This window comes from Camelus bactrianus, chromosome 4 (assembly GCF_048773025.1).
Source record: "Camelus bactrianus isolate YW-2024 breed Bactrian camel chromosome 4, ASM4877302v1, whole genome shotgun sequence".
NCBI classification, from domain to species: domain Eukaryota; kingdom Metazoa; phylum Chordata; class Mammalia; order Artiodactyla; family Camelidae; genus Camelus; species Camelus bactrianus.
In genome coordinates, this window is record NC_133542.1 from 95619400 (window position 1) to 95639543 (window position 20144).

Below are 20144 nucleotides of genomic sequence, written 5' to 3' on the forward strand. Positions count from 1 at the left end.
TAAGAGCTTAGCCTAGTGTTGAGGACATGCTAGGTATTCCACATGCATTAGCTATAAACATTTTTTCACTATACTCTCTGCAGAGTCCCTAAGGATTGTTTCTTGTGTTTCCAAAAACACAATCCTCACAAGCACAAAATGAGCTGTATCCTTTACTTCCATTTCTTCTGTATGCCTGTATTAAATTTCAGTTTAGGTTTGTTTAGGTTTTCATTGTCCCAAATGCGCCTGATGTTGTCTACCAGAAATACCATCACTGCTGGCTAACGTGTACACCAAGACTGCCAGTGTCCAATGTTTGCTTATGTCAATATTGGTACTAATGAATTTCATTTATAAAACTCAAACCTTATAATCATTGGGAAGAAGTCTAGCACAGTTCCCCTTCAGAGCAGAAGCCATAGGCATCGATGCTATTCATATATTACACAACTTTTTCTCCCAAGGGAATACAAACATAGGAAATTCAATGTTCTTGTTCTCTTTTTATAGTCCTTTATCCTAGAGTTCAAAAATAAATTTATGACTCATGATCAGAGGATATTTGAGAAAGTGGTATTATTCTATGCCCAGTTACCCCATTGGCTGGATTTCATCCATTGACTTTGAATCAAACTTATATTTCAGTTCTTTCTTCCATTAGGAAGTGTTCCACTATGCCCACACGTCCCAGAGTTCTGCTCAACAAAGCATGTAGATGACTACTTTAAAGCCCCACAACCATCACTAGTCCTCCAGATACAGTAAAACATGCCAAAACTCTGGGGTATGCACAGCTTAGTCTCAATAATATCAGAACAGGATGAGAGACTAGCTGAGGGGAACTGCGGGCTGGTGATAGTGGTGAGAAAGGATGAAGGAACCTGGGAGAACTCACGAGTGCTATTAGAAGCTTTCAGAAATCATGTCATTACTTACGAACATCAAGAGAAGTGAGGAAAAAATAAAATAAAGATCTGTTCTTCATGGATGGCTGACACTACTTGCTGTTATGTCCTAAGTGTAGAACCAAGGTTTGTAACATATAAACCACTCACATTTCAGAGCAAAGAGTGTTTATCAATCAACTGGTGAGGTGGAGTTGAGCCTCAGAAAGACTACATGTTTTAAGCTGCATCCTGGCTCATAAATTCCCCATAGAAACTGCTACCCCAACAAATGTCTTGATTTCTAAGACAGACAGATGTAAATGACCTCAAAAAAGATGGCTTTGAGCCAGTGACTAGACAGTCCATCTCTCTTAAATTTTCCAATAATAAAGGTCATACACAAGTAGCCAAGATTCCTACAAAGAAACAAAATTTGACAAACTTTTTCATACTATACTCCTATACTCTCAAGGAAAAGATTCACTCCCTGGGAAGGTAACTAGAACACAAATGCAATTTTTAGGAAATTACTTTGGAGTAGATATGGATATAAATTTACACTTTTGAGTAATATTTATCTACTCTCATCTTTAAAACTCGTCATGATGCTGCCTGTCAACATTGTAAGCTATAAAGCTATTAAAAGGCATTAATATTTATTCCTCATGACACTTCTAGGGGAATTTTAAATAATCCTTTGGAGGCTGTTTTTATACCTAGGGTTTATTTGTTTGTTTGATTCATAAATGGATACACTTATAGAGCCTCAGGCTCTACAACACTCACATCATTGGATATAAACCCACAGAAAAATACAGCATCAATGACAGCAGCATAAGGTACAATTTTAGGTTTTACAATGATCTGCCCATTAAGGGGCATTCATTTATAAGCAACAGAAAACCTGTCTCAAAGTGGCTTAAAAAGATAAAGGGCATTAATAGGCTTTAATAAGTAGAAGCAAAGAGAGACCAGCCTTTGGAGCTGATTTGATTCAGGTGTAATGGAATGTCAATCAAGACACAGTTTTTCTCTATCTTTCTTCTTTACTTTCAGCAGTGTTAACTTCATCCTCAAACTGCCACACTCATCCTAGTAACAATTTTAAGGGCTCTACACTTCTTTCTTCACATCAGTGGAGGGAGAGAGACTCATTGACAGAAAATTTCTGATAAGACAGGAGAAGCTTATTTTGCATTGAACCATAACACACATTTTATCCAGTCTTGTTGGACCTAAGTCAGAGATGACAATTTTCCCCATATTTTTAGATTATTGTCATACTGAAAATATTTTATATACAATTATGGGTTTATTTCCACTTTAACATCTTCATGTAAGAATTTCACAGTGCCAGAATATAATGACCTCATAATAGGAAGACAGCATTTTGATTATAAAGCAGAACATTTTTTTCTACCACCTCCTTTAAAATATTGCCACATTCACTAACTTCTCAGATTATAAAAAGCACATAGAATCAATTTCCTCTCCTTAAATACATTTTTATATCCACAATGCATGAATCAGATACTGATCGATGTAGTAACTTGTGGAGTTTTTGAAATATTAAACTTTTCAGTTAGCACAGTGATTTAAATCAACTAGGAGAACGTGCCCTCAAAATATTGTTTTATGAAATTTCCTAGCTATTACCATAATAGCAAAGTAAAAAAGGTTAAACTTTACAAAGAAACTAAAAGAAAATATTTTACTTTTGCTGCTCCTTTGAAAATGCCATTATTAGTGTTCAAATAAAGAGAGCAAACTTGTAATTTGAGTGAGGGTGAAATCCCTTAGACATAAAATTATCAATTTTATCACAGTTTTACAATAACTTATTAAGAGAATAAAGAGGTTACTTTATTTTAAAGCATTACAAAATATTTTATGTTGCAAGCAAAGTGAAATTTAAAGTTAAACATATTAGCAAATTGAACTAACATAATCACTCACCAATGTAGTTTACTGTTTAACAAATCCATAATTATGGAACTTAGGAAAGATGTCCTTTTTTGCCAAAATTGGTCAGATTAGCTTTGAATCACTAGGCAAACTCTACAAGTCTCTGAGTCTTATGATCTTCATCTATTAAATTAGAGAACTACACTAAATGAACTTTAATATCCCTCCCAAACTAAACATTGATGTAGCATTGTTCTCTTAAGTAATCCATTGAGGAATGAGAGTTTCTAGATACATAAAGCTCCCCTTTACGTTGTAAAGCTTTACTTTTACAATAAATGCATTATATCCTTCCATTCACCCTAAAATAACATGAGATAACTGATAATGCAACCTCCTAAATTCTGCCTCTCAAATTTGGAATCTGATTGACTGGATCAGCATGCAGGGATTTCTGTGCCATGGCTCCAATTCTCTGCAATCCTGGAAAGAACTCTGAGTCTCAAAATGAGAATACCAGACACTTCCCTGTCTCTCTCTCAGTTTGGAAGACAAAAGAGATTCTATTTATCAAAGTATATTTAAACAAGAAATCACCATGCCAATGCAAAGAATTATTATTATGGTGACCAGTTTTGACTTGTTCTTGATTAAAATAGCTGGATTTACTATAATTTGTAAGTTACATAAAATATATACATTTCTGAGAACTTGTACATTTATGATTCAAATTGTTCAATTAACTTGACTATTTTGTAGTCATTTTGCTTTGTTTTTAATTTGCTGCTTTATCTCCTAATTAGTAGGACCTGATCCTCAGTTTGCTTCTCCCAGAGTCTAGAATTTTGACCTCTGAATACACAAGAATGAATACCTAAAGATCTCTCCGTTACTCTGGCAAATCTGGTATCACCACCCATTTTAAAACAATGGCTCCCTAAACTGGGAAGGGCTTTTGTTTTTTTTTTTTTTTTTATGATTCTGAGGCCTTACAGTGTGTTATTTAATATGTCTGGGGCAGGACATAGGAGAGCTGTTTCTCAAAATACCCCCTGGCAATTCTAGAAACTGCTATTTTGGGAAAAACTACTTAGCTCTCAATTTTAATAGCTGTTGCTTATGTTTTATAACAAATAAAAATTTTTCCTCTGACATTGATCATAAGCACATTCAAAGAAAATGTATAAATATCCATAGAGGACTACCTATAAGAATCTTCTACAAGAAAGCCTTAAAACATTATGTTACTGGTAGAGCTAAGACACAGCAAGTAGATGGTGAGAAGTGAGTGGTGTTACCCTTAGGAGCCAATTGTTTCTGCTTTGTTTATAGTCATCCACTGATCAACAGAGACAATCTCATAACAGCTGTCATTACAAAATAAAACAGGGAAGATCTCTAAACGACAAAAACTTGGCTAAGTAGCTAATCAGCATTTCTGAGAAAATATTTCTAGCAGGCCTAAATGAAAAGTGTAAAATAAACTGCACATTTTCCTGTAGAAATTTAAAGATCTCCATGCCTCTGGAGTTTACCACAAATAGGACAAAAAAGTTAAACAAAATTACTATTGTTGACAAATAAACTAACTGCAAAAACATGTGTAAAATAGATGCAAATTCAACCTTTAGGAAGTTTAAAGCATGTATAGATTTTACATTCTATTCATTCTACACAGAAGACTTAATTATGACAATGAGACATACAACTTCTAGGGGTGGGAGTGTATACCTTAGTGGTAGAGCACTTGCTTTGCATGCATCAAGGTTCTGGGTTCAATCCCCAGCACCTCCACCATAAAGAAAGAAAGAAAGAAAGAAACAAACAAACAAACAAACAAACAAACATAATTACCCCAAATAAAATAAAATAAAATAAAACATTTGGTTCCAAGAATCAACACCATTCCTTGGAAACTTAATACAAAACCACATGTGGTTTTTCCAGGAGACCTGGAGTCTGCAGCCACTGCAGAATGTCTTCATGTGCTTTGGCTGTCTTCTTGGTATAAACCTAAAATGAGCATGGTGTTGGTGCCGTCATGCTTCAAGGCAGCTGTGTTATACACTGGGAAGTCTTATTTCGATAAATATAACTGTCCCATTACATTCTAGGGAACATAGCTTAAGTTCTCCTTGAAATGTTGGATGAGACATCGTATGGGCTGTCTGTAATCCAAATCCACCAGGGTGTGACTCCAAATACTGGCACAGGAGGCTGGAATGTAAATACACATAGTTGAAGAATCTATCACTTTTCCTCAGAGGAACAGCATATTCACAATCACTTTGTCTGTCAAGTCCTAATTACTTAATGTGACATGAACTTGAAAACAGGGGTCAGCTACCTTTGTCAGTATGGAGTTTCATGACCGGTCACATGCATTCCTGAAAAGTTCAAACCCCCGGGAGAGGGATGGATGATACAGAAGGCACTTGTATTAGCTGTTCTGGTGATTTTGTGTTTGGTCCCAGTTTCTTTCAGGAGAGGTAATATAATACAAATCACACAGATTCTAGCAGTTTCATAGCCATCTTTAATAACTTGACCTATTTTGCAATGTGCATTAAAGCTTCCACTTTAAAGAGATGGAATGATTTCGCTTTTGCCACCCTCCAGTTAAGAGTAGCGAACTGAGTAGCGTTCAAATTAAAATGCAATTCATGCAAAAATATCCAAAATATACTGGCTAGAAATGGGAACCTTCCTGAAGCTCTCCTTGTATGTGCTCACACTCTGAGCCATGCTTACTTCCTGCTCTCTTGTAGATCCTTCTCACCTTGCCTGTTAAACAGTATTTGCCTCCAGCATTTTCATCCTTAAAAAGCAAGCAATTCCTGAAGATGCGACTACAGTAGTTCTGTAACTGTTGAGCTGACGGTGTCCTGAGATTACCTGAAAGAAGACATTTCTGTCATTACATACTCCAATCTCTCTGCCAGCCCTTGCCTCAGAAATGGGAATGTGATCTCACCTTTCATGAATCCAGAGGTCAGAGAAGAAGCAGGTGTACAAGTCCAATGGGCTGGATCGGATGTTGGGTGCAGGGCCAGAAGGACAAGTCTCAGGTACTGGGGCCATGGCTGGGGCAGCGGGACTCAGAAGCACCACCAGGCATTGCCTCCAAGATCCCTGCAGCTGCGCTGTCAGTGCTGAAACCTTCCCCTGGAGCCCAAGACCCAGACGTTCAATCACTGTCATTTTGAACTAATAATGTGTCCAGGACATGAGCTTATGCTGAAGTCTCTTGGCCTGAGCCATAGGCCTCATTTGGAGAGACAGGGAAGGAGTTTATTTCCTCCAAAACATGAGTTCTTAGCAAAGAAAATCCTAAAATGACAACCAGAACTCTTAAAAGACAAGGGAATAGATGAGAGGATAAAATGATTTATGCCAAAACGAGGGACTGACTTATGACAGGGCTGTATATAGGTTAGGGTAGAAACAGAAAGCAGTTTTATTTTTCTCCCACCAGGGGCTGCAAACACACTTGGCAGTATCCAGCTTACCTACCTCTGGAGTGCATCCTGACCCGACCTCCGTCTACTGTTACTATATCCAGGGCTCTCCAAGGCCAAGATTCAACTTCAGTCTAACTTCCTGCTCCTCCCCTCCTGCTCTGCTCAGGCCTGATGGATGGCATGTAGACTTGCCTGTGGGAGAGAGAGGCATGATCTTGATTTTATTTTTTATCCAGTTAACTTTATATTTCTTCCACCGCCCCTCTTATGCTTTTGACTGTCTAGGATTGGGAGCATAAGAAGGACTTGGAAAAAGAAATACAAATGCTTTATGTGTCAAGTTTTTGTTTACTCATTTTTTTGTTTGTTTGTTTTAATGTGGCTCTTGGGTGCCCTCTGTCATGGGCACCATCAAAAAGTTGACTTTCTATCTCAAGGTCCATTTTCACATTCCTTAGAATATCCTCCTTCCCTGCTCCCCTGCAGGGTGTCCTCTTCCCTGATATTTAATGTATTTCCCTGTCTGGCTACTCACACCCTCTTCCATCTCTTGTCGGTAGCAGAAAACTCCCAGCATCCTTCTGCTAAAGCCCCTCCCGTCACTGGCCAGCCCTTTTGGGTGAGTTGCTTTTAAGACTGCTAGGGCTCTGATACTATTTAGCCCTTGCTGACTTTTTGCCTTATCCGGCCATAAGCGGGTAACTCCAGCCAATTTTCTACCTTCAAAATTATGCAGGCAAGAGACAGCCATCAACTTCTTGGTTGGCTTAAAACTAAAATTGCTGGGGATTAAGAACTCTTTTGCATTCCTCTCCAGGAGCAGCCTGATAAGGACTAGGATTTGTAGCTCAACAAGCACCCAGCCCAGAAATAGGATGCCTGCTCCCCTTCCTGTAAGCAGCCCACGTTTTTGGAATGATTCTCTCAGGATCCCTTCACTCCGCAGTAGTTGATGGGAGGAGAGGAGACTCTCCCACCAGCCGGAAGGATGGAAAAAATCCTACAACTTCTTATTCCTGTAAGATTCTTCGAAAGAAGGCTTTCTCAGTGAATCTCCAGTCTACTCTAAATATTGTTCAAAGATGGGTGGTGATAGCGCCTGCAGTGGTTGTAGTAATCTTTAGAATGCAGAGGTTCATACCACACATCCTTAGTTTAAGTTTTGGGCTAAATTCTGAAACAATAGCAGTTTAAATAAGAAATAAAAGTAGAACTAGGGATACATTTTCTGATTTATTCTGCCACCCACCTAGTAGTACAGCAGCCAGGCTTGAGAGCTTAGTGATCTTTTCCCCACCATGCCCATGTTTCTATTGGCAGATTTAAAAACATTGTGGACAGAGAGGAGAGAAGGCTAAAAGGGATGGGAGCACTCAATATACTGCTCCTGTTATCCTGCCTTTGAGATTCAAGACTCTTGGTTCATGAAAGTTTAACCACATTCTGTGACAGCACTATAGAATACATGTGATTCCTTTTTATCTAAAAATAGAGCTTTCTGAAAAATACAGAACTATATTATTATTTTAATACGTAAGCCTGTGCTCAGTGAGGTTCTAAAATCCTGAAAACTTTCTCGACACAGGAAACATAAATCAAGGACCTATATTTAATATCACACAAAGCTGAAATAATCCTACACATTAAAAAAAAAAAAAGGAAAGAGGAGAGAAAGCACTCTTATAGCTGTAGCACATTAAGCAGATATACATGGTATTTATCTTCATTTGGAGCCGTTGAACAGGTGGGAACCATGATTTAATATGCTTTGTTTTAAATCAACATCAGATAGAAGGCACCAAAAGCAAATGTGTAATCTTATCAAGCACAGCAACTGAATTTGAGCTTATCCATTTGCCACTAGAGGCACTGAAGCTCATAGAATAAAATTCAATTTTAATTATGTGCACAGATAAAACCAATGCAAAACTCTCTTCTATTTATACAGATAAAATAGATTTTCTTATAAGTGGAGCTCATTCCAATGTTGAAATAATGTTTAAAAAAAGAGAGAGAGAATGAAAGATTTAAATACTATTATATCTAAATAGAGGAACTAAATGTAATATAATAAATTGTTTATTAATAAGAAACTGGTAATTAAAATAAACATTCCAAACTAGATATGTTATTTAAGTATTATCTGTTTTTAAAAATAATGTGTTTCCTGCAAATATGGCATTCAGATACTTTTAATATTCATCTACACTTTAAAATCATTGACTATTATGACAAAAAATATGTTTCCCACTACAGTGTTTATGAAAATTAAAAATATAGTGATTACTGGAAAACATCCTTTGTTTTTATGGAGAAATTCATTATCCCCTAATGCAACTGAAATGCAAAAAAAAATTAACAAAGCTTTTTATTTTTAATTAATTAAATTGTGGGTTGGAATTATTTTACTTTGCTCAGTTTGTACAGGTGGGATAAGGCTCTTAAATTAAGTGTCCCCAGAAATAGAAGAAAAATTGAATTATCAGATAATCATAAAAACAAGCTCCAAAAAGAGATTGTACAGTTAATAGACTAATTATTTTGATGAAGAGTGCACTTAATTCTTAACCACGTCTCCACAGTAATGACAGCTAGTAGAAAAGCAATTACAGTGTTAGAATTATTCTTAAACCTGCTGAGTCTGACCCTTTATATTTCTATAGGGAACCCAATAGGGTTTGTGATGAATTGAGATGAGATAATACATTTTCTTTGAAGCTGATTGTGTCGCCACATTTACCAGCATCTAGCATAATAATTATCTGACCAAGCATTCTTTGTTATAAGCAATATGTACAAAATGTGGGAAATCAATAATAAATAGAAAATGGAGCTGGCAAAAAGAAATTATTACACATGAGTTGGAGTTACACTCAATTGCATAATAAAATGTTCTTCTACAAGAAGACTTGTGTTAGCCCAAAATTCTCTACAAACATGGAGTTGTACGCTAGTGATAACATTTCAGAAAATCAGAAGAAAATGTATCATTCTTGTTTAATGTTAAGTAATAAAGTAATCATCCACATGTAACCATATGAGCCTTCAAACACATGTGGAGTCAATTTCTCCTTAACATTGTGTATAACATTTCTTGAATAGTAACTTTTCTTAAAGATGTCCTCATAAGTCAGAAAGTGAAAAATCAGCTGACCATCTGTATGGAAGAAAAAAGACTAACTTGCATGCTCTCTCCTTTTTCTGCATTACTGGGGGATTTGAGTAAGAATGAGAGTATCTGTGAAGCTTGGAAATGAAGAGGGGGTTTTCCATAAACCTGGCTGACTCCATGTTAGAATAGTAGATGGGGGCTTTTGTAATAAATTAAAATTAGGCAGGATAAAGTGATACTTTGTTAGCATAAGAATATAAACAGTCAGCCCAAACAATGTCATCAGGCAATGAGAAAGTCTCATTATTTAGGGGATAGTTGACCCTAAGTCAGACCAACATGCAAGACCAAGGCAGCATGGGAAGAAAAAAATGATTGGAAAGAGGGTAATTTGGGTGTGGTGCCAACAATGGTGACAATAAATCTGTCACGCCCACTGAGGAACCACTGGGATGAGAACTAGGATATGGTTCCCACATTCTTCATATTTTCTACCCAGAGTTGATTCTTTTTACACTGCAGAAAGCAATGTGAAACTGAAATAATGAATAGTGAATGAATACTAAATGTAGAATAATGTATTTTTCTAGAATCCAATGGATATATTAAGAACTCTCACATTAAGGGATTGCCTGTGATTGGAAACATAATTTATTCTTTCTCTTCTTTGTATCCTTACAAAAGTAGCTGAAAGTTGGTCTTGCTGGGATTCTTAGGACCAGGGTGTGTGTGTGTGTGTATGTGTGTGTGCCTGTTGTGTGTGTGTGTGAAGAGAGACAGGATTCCATAAGCTATTGTCAATTCATTTCACATGAATTATTCTCAGGCCATTCTTTCTCTCAGAAATCCACTGACTAGAGACTGTGCACAGCCTTTATTTACACACCTAATGTTGTGAGGAAAATCACCCTCCAGGAGCTGAACTAAAACCTAGTGAAACATCTGGGGGCTGGGGTGTTGAATTAACTTCCTATTTTCTAGTTCAGAACATTTACTGTAATTCCATGTGGCCAGCTCCAAATGGCACATCAAATACCATACTTTGTTCTTACTTTAGCTTAGAAACCATTTTTTGTCCATTACTAGTCCATCAGTTCTTTGTGCAATTGTTGGGTTAATATTCTGTTGACTTAACACAAAATTCATTGACTTTTTATGAATGGAGAAGGGAAAAAATAACCCTACTCAACAAAGGTTACATCAGAGTTTTTTATTGATTAACTTCCACATTGCAGAAGTTAACTAGCATCCTTCTTGAGTTATACCAAAAAAAAAAAAAAAAAAAGGAGTGGGTTATTTGTATTGGAGTCTCATTCTTTTGTTAAAATGTTAAAAACTCTCAACAGTAATTCATAATGCATATGAATCTATTATTGGTGAGTACTTGAACAGTCTCAGAGTATAAGACACAGCTAGCTCTGTCTCTGAAGAATCAGTTACCTGTGGTTAAGACAAGTACTCTGGGGTCAAGTGAACCTGGACTCAAGTGAAAGCTTCACCATTAACTTGAAGTACAATGTTGGGTGAACTCTAATCCTCATTTTTTTCCCATTTATAAAATAACATCAACCTCATCAGGATGTTATAAAGACAAAATGAAATCTTTTAATTAATTTCTCTGATAACATTTGCAAGGTCAACTGCTCTCATTCCTACTGACTCTGAGCTCAAAACATTGTAAATAGAAAATGTCCCCTGAAAAGAGTGCATGTGAAGGGAAGTAAATTCACTGTTTGAACTTGAGAAGCTGGTGCTGGAATTTTTTTATCTGTTTGCATCATCAGTTCTTTGGAGTATCTTTCTTCATGAAAAGAGTTTCATTTCCATTATGTCTTAGAGAATTGCCTTAGAATTGCTAACCTACCCTTGGCACCCTTTGCTAGCACCTAGCGCTTTTATAAATGTATTCATTTCTTCCTTTATTTTCCTAATTTTTGTGGAAATTTGAGAAAGGAAGAGGGGTATATGAGCGATATTACTCTGTTATGTTGAGCTATAAGTCTCAATGTATTTTTCTAATTTACATGACATATATATGGATTTTGAGGATAGTTGTACTTTCAACTGTTCCCTGTCCTTGAAAGCTCTCAGAGTTTGCAAACAAGATGACAAGACTTCACAGAGAAGACCCCCTGTGGTAGGCCCCCGAGTTTCATGAAACTTCTGCATCCTTCTGGAAATAACCTGTTGGAATGTAATCCATATATAAGGATATATTCTAGCAGTTAAACCGTCAATTGATAAAATATGGATATTTGATCATTAAGAGTTTTTAATATGTGTATATATATTTATATATAGATAAAATACATACATATCTATATATGTATATATACATATTTGGGGGTAGAGGAAAGAGGGTCATGTAAACCTAAACAGTCATCACGTTACCCCACAGGAGCCTGACATTAACAAAGAAGATAATAAATAACTTCTGGGGGATAAGTGACAACATAGGTGCAGCAAGAAGGGACAGAACACACGTATAACTATTAAATACACTTCTATATTTGTTTGGCTGAGTTCAGGCTGGCCCCAGGCTTCTGCACTTGCCAGACAAGTAAGCTGATGATACTCAAAAAAAAGTGTTTTTTTTAATTCAAGCAGAGTTCCATACCACTTACAACATGAAAATACAAAAAATTCATCAAAGAAAGAAAACTGTCAAACTCCACTTCCAGGTAGCACTGCTTAGGTAGCACTGCTTTCTCTGCATTCAATGCTTTACGTGATTCTAGTACATGTTCTAAAAACAACTGCTCACTTCACTGACAGGTGCATATGTTGATGGATAAACTCAACATGAATGCAACAGGTCCATGCAACAGGTCAATGAGCAAGAAGTGAAGAAAATAAGGGTTTCAGATAAATTAGTTCAAAAGGGGTTTTTTAACAAGACTACAAATGCTCTTGGCTGGCCTTAGCTCTCCAAAAGATTTAAACTGGCTGGGAAACAATGCATTGTGGTTACCAGTTAACACTGTTATTCAATTCTGTATAAATCTTTTAAAATAATTATTACAACCTAAAGTTAACCAGGTAACAGCACTACAACACAGTAGAGACCTGCCCTGAAAAACAATAATATGCCCAACTGACATCTGGCCCTGTATCATTTCATAATGGTAATTCACCCCACCTGTCCCATCCCCACCTCCCCATGCTACATCCTCCCCTCCCCCCAAAAATCTAATTTGTGCAAGAAATGTCAGGCTTATTCTATCTGAGAGCTTCAAAAAAAAAAAGATACACAACATGTAACCAGGTTCAAATATTTTGGGCAAACCCCCCTCAGGAAAAAGGAATAACCAAAATAACCAAAAAGTAAAGAAAGTGCCTAAAACATATGCAGACATGCACACCAAGAGAGGATCTACCCGGTCAAGAGAAAGTCTTTAAAAATAATAATAACAATAATAGTATCAGTAGCCTTAATAGTCCTTTCTTTTAGTACTGGAATTCTATCCTTTCAGATTCTATTAAGTAATCAACATAACAACAGTCCAGATCAGTTCAAATTTACATTAATTTATTTAGTATCTCACATGTCTAAGCCATTGTGCTAGACAATATGAAGAATATAAAGAGGAAAGGGTGTAGTTCTTATGTGGATGTGGAGTTAGCACAGTCACAGAGCTGGGTATACAAATACAATAGTTCTTAAAAGGAGGATTTAATAAATACTGAATGTATATTTAATCCCAAAGTCGCTGATCTCTATTTCACTGAAGTGAATACAGGGGAAGAAATGAGCCAAGGGTTCATGGAAAATGGGCCAAATGAAATAGGCAGAGATGCAAGACACAGAAGTGGGTAGAGAAATAAGCTATATAAATGTACCCAGGGAGGTAGGAATTCTTCAGAACATTATAGAATGAGAGGCACACCTGCCAACTGTAAGACAACTGGGCTTCTCTCCTGCTGTTTCTAACTTTTAACTTCCCTCCACATGAAAGAGAACACACACTCTTTAGAAGATCAATGTTACATCTTGAATATACATATACATAGCATTTGAGCTCTAGGAATAATGAAGTGTGCCATTTTCTGCTGGAAGAGCCGTAAAGGTTTTGAACTTGACTCAGAGGTGAAAAGTCTCTCCAGAGAAGCTTTCAAATGTTCAGAATTCAGGACATAGTTTTCCTCTAAATGTGAACAGAAATCCCAAAGCAGAAAAACCAAAATAAATCAATCAATAGGAGGGTGAGAAAAAGAGTGGACCAGCTAGTAAGATGGTGTTAGAAACTTGGTAGTTTGATAAATTCAATTTTCTGGGCATACACAGTACAGAGGAAGAACAAATGGGGCAGGCCAAGGAGAGCAAACTTGCTAAGCTATTATACAAAACATACATGCAGAGGAGTGTTTATTATAAAACTGTAAGATTAATTTTAAAGGTTCTTTATTTCTACTGTTTCCTTCCAGGGTCCTGGGAGAGGCTCTAACAATGTGTTTATATGATCATACATCTTGAAAAATTTGCAAAATAAGTTTGTTAACCGAAGTTAGTTAAGATAACAAACTTACGGTTATGGGGGCAGGGGAAGGGGGTGGGAAGAGATAAATTGGAATTTCAAGATCTGCAGATACTAACTACTATATATAAAATAGATAAACAACAAGTTTACACTGTATAGCACAGGGAACTGTATTCAATATCTTGTAGTAACTTATGGTTAAAAAGAATATGAATACAAATAGATATATGTTCCTATAAGTCTGAAATATTTTGCTGTACACCAGAAGTTGACAGTACACTGTATACTGACTTCAGTCCAATAAAAAATTTACTCTAAAAAATTTTTTTAATAAAATAAAAAAATGAGACTTAAGGAAGGAAGAAAAAAATCACTGTCTCTTTCCTCTCCAAGTTACCCTCTGTGACGTCTCTTCCTGTCAAATCAGGCAGCTTTTTGGTAAGACCTCAGTCATTACTGGGATCTAGCCAGAAAGAGGTTGAGTTGCCGACCGGTTTTAGAATGATGGTATCTGTGATTCCCAGTTACTTCTTCATAACCAGTTAACTTATTTCTAGCTCTTTCAGGGTGGCAATTACATCTGATATATTTATCTACTTACTCAGTTTTGCATCCAATTTTGTATTTATAATTTTATTTTATTTTGCTTGAAAAGGTTCCCAGTATTGTATAAGCTTCATGACCCACAAAACCCTGGATGAAACATAATTTCTGGAATGGAGAATTTGATCACTGACTTGAAGGCAAGGAACACAGATTCCAAATCAATATGATATAAAAACTGAGACAACATGACAGCATTAATAACTCAGTGAGGAATGAGAAGACCTAATTTCTTACCCCAGAACTGTTTAATAGTCATAATAATTTCATCTCTTTTGCATTATCTGTAAAAATGGAAAGGTTAATCCAACTCATGATTCCCAAACACCAGTTCTGAACTGGTGTTCATTCATAACAAAGTTTGAAAGACAATTCATTCCTTCACACATGACTAGAATATTCATTCAACTTCTACTATGTCAGAAACTGCTAGTCACCAAGATTACATGGACTCTTCCTTCCTGCAGCTGAGAGCCTAGTTTTTTGTTTCGTTTTGTTTTGTCGGTAGGGCTGGAGTGTAGAAACGTTAAGCAAATATCACAGAAATGCACACAGAATTGTATATTGCATCTAAGTAGTACGAAGATAAAGGAAAAAGAGCCACTGGAGAATACAGTAATTAACTTCTGAAGGAGACAGATAAGGCTTCTCTAAGAAAGTGCCATTTAAACTGAGATACAGATAAGCCCAACGTAAGTAATGATGATGAGGGTTTAAAAAAGGCTGAGAGCCTATCAGGCAAGTGGCAAAGTACAAACAACGTCCTGAAGTGGGGCAGAAACACAACTCACAAGAGCAGTGGTCTCCACATTTTATTTTGATCATGTATAATTGGATAAAAATTTTGACCAGACTACAATGTTTGTTTGTTGTTTGTGTATTTATTCATAAATAGTATATATACACTGTTTTATTTATATTATGTGTATAGTACAAAAATAACAAAAATATAAACGTTTAAATGTTAACGTGAATGGTAGAGGAGCCTTTCCACTCTCTCAAAAAATTAGCACTATTAATTTGTAATTTAATTCAGCACTGTTTTTTTTCTTTTTAACATTTTTTATTGATTTATAACCATTTTACAATTTTGTGTCAAATTCCAGCGTTCAGCACAATTTTTCAGTCATACATGGACATATACACATTCATTGCCACATTTTTTTCTCTGTGAGCTACCATAACATTTTGTGTATATTTCCCTGTGCTATACAGTATAATCTTGTTTACCTATTCTATAATTTTGAAATCCCAGTCTATCCCTTCCCACCCTCTGCCCTCCTGGCAACCACAAGTCTGTATTCTCTATGAGTCTATTTCTGTCCCGTATTTACACTTTTTTTGTTTGTTTGTTTGTTTTTGGTTTTGGTATTTAGAGTCCACATATGAGTGATCTCATATGGTATTTTTCTTTCTCTTTCTGACTTACTTCACTTAGAATGACATTCTCCAGGAGCATCCATGTTGCTGCAAATGGCTTTATGTTGTGGGTTTTTATGGCTGAGTAGTATTTCATTGTAAAAATATACCACTTATTCTTCATCCAGTCATCTGTTGATGGACATTTAGGCTGTTTCCATGTTTTGGCTATCGTAAATAGTGCTGCTATGAACACTGGGGTGCAGGTGTCATCCTGAAATAGGGTTCCTTCTGGATACAAGCCAAGGGATGGGATTCCTGGGTCACATGGTAAGTCTATTCCTAGTCTTTTGAGGAATCCCCACACTGTTTTCCATAGTGGCTCCATAAAACTGCATTCCCACCGGCAGTGTAGGAGGGTTCCCCTTTCTCCACAGCCTCTCCAGCATTTGTCATTTGTGGATTTTTGAATGACGGCCATTCTGACTGATGTGAGGTGATACCTCATTGTAGTTTTGATTTGCATTTCTCTGATAATTAGTGATATTGAACATTTTTTTCATGTGCCTTTTGATCATTTGTATGTCTTCCTTGGAGAATTGCTTGTTTAGGTCTTCTGCCCATTTTTGGATTGGGTTGTTTATTTTTTTTTCTTATTGAGTCGTATGAGCTGCTTATATATTCTGGAGATCAAGCCTTTGTCGGTTTCATTTGCAAAAATTTTCTCCCATTCCATAGGTTGTCTTCTTGTTTTACTTAGGGTTTCCTTTGCTGTGCAGAACCTTGTAAGTTTCATTAGGTCCCATTTGTTTATTCTTGCTTTTATTTCCTCTAGGAAAAATTTTTGAGATGTATGTCAGATAATGTTTTGCCTATGTTTTCCTCTAGGAGGTTTACTGTATCTTCTCTTATGTTTAAATCTTTGATTAATTTTGAGTTGATTTTTGTATATGGTGTAAGGGAGTGTTCTAGCTTCATTATTTTACATGCTGCTGTCCAGTTTTCCCAACACCATTTGCTGAAGAGACTGTCTTTATTCCATTGTATATTCTTGCCTCCTTTGTCAAAGATGATTTGACCAAAAATTTGTGGGTTCACTTCTGGGCTCTCTATTCTGTTCCATTGGTTTATATGTCTGTTTTTGTACCAATACCATGCTGTCTTGATGACTGTAGCTCTATAGTATTGTCTGAAGTCCAGGAGAGTTATTCCTTCAGCCTCTTTCTCTCTCTTCAGTAAAGCTTTGTCAATTCTAGGTCTTTGATGGTTGCATATAAATTTTATTATGATTTGTTCTAGTTCTGTGAAATATGTCCTGGGTAATTTGATAGGGATTGCATTAAATCTGTAGATTACCTTGGGCAGTGTGACCATTTTAACAACATTGATTCCCCCAATCCAAGAACATGGGATATCTTTCCATTTTTTAAAGTCTTCTTTAATTTCCTTCATCAATGGTTTGTAGTTTTCTGTGTATAATTCTTTCACCTCCTTGGTTAGATTTATTCCCAGATATTTTATTACTTTGGGTGCTTTTTTAAAGGGGATTTTTCTTTACTTTCTTTTTCTGTTGATTCATCATTAGTATAAAGAAACGCAACTGATTTTTGAACTTTAATTTTGTAACCTGCTACCTTGCTGAATTCTTCAATCAGCTCTAGTAGTTTTTGCATGGACCTTTTAGGGTTTTCTACATATAGTAACATGTCATCAGCATATAGTGACACTTTTACCTCTTCTTTTCCAATTTGGATCCCTTTTATTTCTCTCTCTTGCCTGATTGCTGTGGCTAGGACTTTCAGGACTATGTTGAATAGGAGTGGTGATAGTGGGCATCCTTGTCTTATCCCAGATTTTAGTGGGAAGCTTTTGAGTTTTTCACCTTTGAGTACTATGCTGGCTGTAGGTTTGTCATATATAGCTTTTATTATGTTGAGTTATGTTCCCTCTCTACCCACTTTGGCAAGAGATTTTTTTATCATAAATGGGTGTTGAATTTTATCAAATGCTTTTTCTGCATCGATTGAGATGATCATGTGGTTTTTGTCTTTTTTCTTGTTGATGTGATGTATTACACTGATTGATTTGCGTATGTTGAACCACCCTTGTGTCCCTGGGATGAACCCCACTTGATCATGATGTATAATCTTTTTTATGTGCTATTGGATTCTATTTGCTAAAATTTTGGTGAGGATTTTGGCGTCTATGTTCATCAGTGATATTGGTCTGTAATTCTCTTTTGGTGGTGTCTTTGCCTGGTTTTGGTATCAGGGTGATGGTGGTTTCATAGAATGAGTTTGGGAGTATTCCCTCCTTTTCAATTGTCTGGAAGAGTTTGAGAAGGACTGGTATGAGTTCTTCATTGTATGTTTGGTAGAATTCCCCGGTGAAGCCGTCCGGTCCTGGACTTTTATTTGTAGGAAGGTTTTTAATTGCTATTTGTATTTCCTTTCTAGTGATCGGATTGTTCAAGTGGTCAGTTTCTTCTTGATTCAGTCTTGGCGGACAGTATGTTTCCAGAAACTTGTCCATCTCCTATAGGTTATCCAGTTTGATTCCATATACTTTTTCATAATATTCTTGTATTATATTCTATATTTCTGTTTTATTTGTTGTAATTTCTCCATTTTCCTTTCTTATTTTGCTAATTTGTGCTGTCTCTTTTTTCTTCTTTGTGAGTTCGGCCAGAGGTTTGTCGATTTTATTTACTTTTTCAAAAAACCAGCTTTTGGTTTGGTTGATTTTTTTCTATGGTCTTGTTACTCTCTATTGTATTTATTTCCTCTCTGATCTTTATTATTTTCTTCCTTCAGCTGCTTTTTGGGGCTTTTTGTTCTTATTTTTCTAAATCATTCAGGTGGTGGGTAAAATTGTTTAATTGAGATTGTTCTTCTTTTTTGAGGAAGGCCTGTATCGCTATAAACTTCCCTCTTGGCACTGCCTTTGCTGTGTCCCATAGATTTTGAGTGGTTTTGCTTTCATTGTCATTTGTCTCAAGATATATTTTAATTTCAGCTTTGATTTCCTCATTGATCCATTGTTTTTTCAATAACATATTGTTTAATCTCCATGCTTTCCTTTTTTTCTCCTTTGTTTCTCTGTTGTTGATTTCCAGTTTCATGGCACTGTGGTCAGTAAAGATGCTTGAGATAATTTCTATCTCCTTGAAATTGTTGAGGTTTCTTTTGTGCCCAAGTACATGATCAATCCTAGAAAATGTTCCATGTGCACTTGAAAAGAATGTATATCCTATTTTGGGGGGGTGTAATGCTCTGAATATATCCACCAAATCTAGTTTTTCTATTGTATTATTTAATTTCTCTGTTGCCTTGTTTATTTTCTGTCTCGAATATCTGTCTAGTGATGTTAATGCAGTGTTAAAATCTTCAACTATGATTGTATTCCCATCAATATCCCCCTTTATCTCTGTTAGTAATTGTTCTATGTACTTAGGTGCTCCTATATTGGGTGCATATATATTAATGAGTGTAATATCCTCATCTTGTATCACTCCTTTAATCATTATAAAATGTCCTTCTTTGTCTTTCTTTATGGCCTTTGTTTCAAAGTCTATTTTGTCTGAAATCAGTACTGCAACACCTGCTTTTTTGGCTTTTCCATTTGCATGGAATATCTTTTTTCCATCCTTTCACTCTCAATCTATATGTGTCCTTCTCCCTAAAGTGGGTCTCTTGTATGCAGTATATTCAAGGTTCTTGCTTTATTATCCATTCTGCCACTCTATGTCTTTTGACTGGAGCATTCAGTCCATTAGCATTTACAGTAATTAATGATAGATGTGTGTTTATTGCCATTTTGAACTTACCTTTGCAGTTGAATTGGTATATCCTATTTGTTCCCTTTTGATCTTTCTTCCCCTTCTGCGACCCCTATTATGTGAAGATTGGGATGCTTTATATTATCCCATAGTTCCCTTATGCTATTTTCATTATTTTTTATTTGTTTATCTTGTAGCTCTTCTGAATGGGTGCTTTCTATTGTCCTATCTTCTAGGCCACTAATTTGTTCCTCTGCATTATCTAGTCAGCTTGCACAGCTATTAGATCATTCCTCATCTCTGTCAATGAGTTTACCCATTCTACTTGGCTCTTCTGTATAGCTTCAATTTCATTTTTGACATATTTTATATCTCTAAACACTATCTCTTTTAATTCCTTCAGCACTTTGATCACTCCTTTTTTGAAATCTTGATCTAGTAGGCTATTGATATCTATTTCATTGATTTTTCTTTCAGGGGATTTCTCTTGTTCTTTTAATTGGGAAAGGTTTCTCTGCTTCTTCATCTTGCTCATACCTCTCTGGCACTGTGGTTTATGGAGTATCAGTTATCTATTTT

The 20144-nt window shown here is 36.1% G+C and overlaps 1 long non-coding RNA gene across 5 annotated transcripts in view; it reads right to left on the bottom strand.

The window, feature by feature from the left end:
- Nucleotides 1–3727: 3727 nt before the first annotated feature.
- The window catches only part of LOC141577557 (uncharacterized), a 28708-nt gene continuing 12291 nt past the window's right edge, over nt 3728–20144 (bottom strand). Inside the window, exons 4-7 of one of the 5 annotated variants that reach the window (XR_012506805.1) lie at nt 6288–6427; nt 5749–5939; nt 5554–5669; nt 3728–4991 (exon numbers count right to left, since the gene is read on the bottom strand). This is a non-coding gene — a long non-coding RNA (uncharacterized LOC141577557). Of the gene's footprint in view, nt 4992–5525; nt 5670–5748; nt 6105–6283; nt 6428–20144 lie in introns of all 5 variants that reach the window. The other 4 variants (XR_012506809.1, XR_012506806.1, XR_012506808.1 and 1 more) reach the window with 4 other exon arrangements.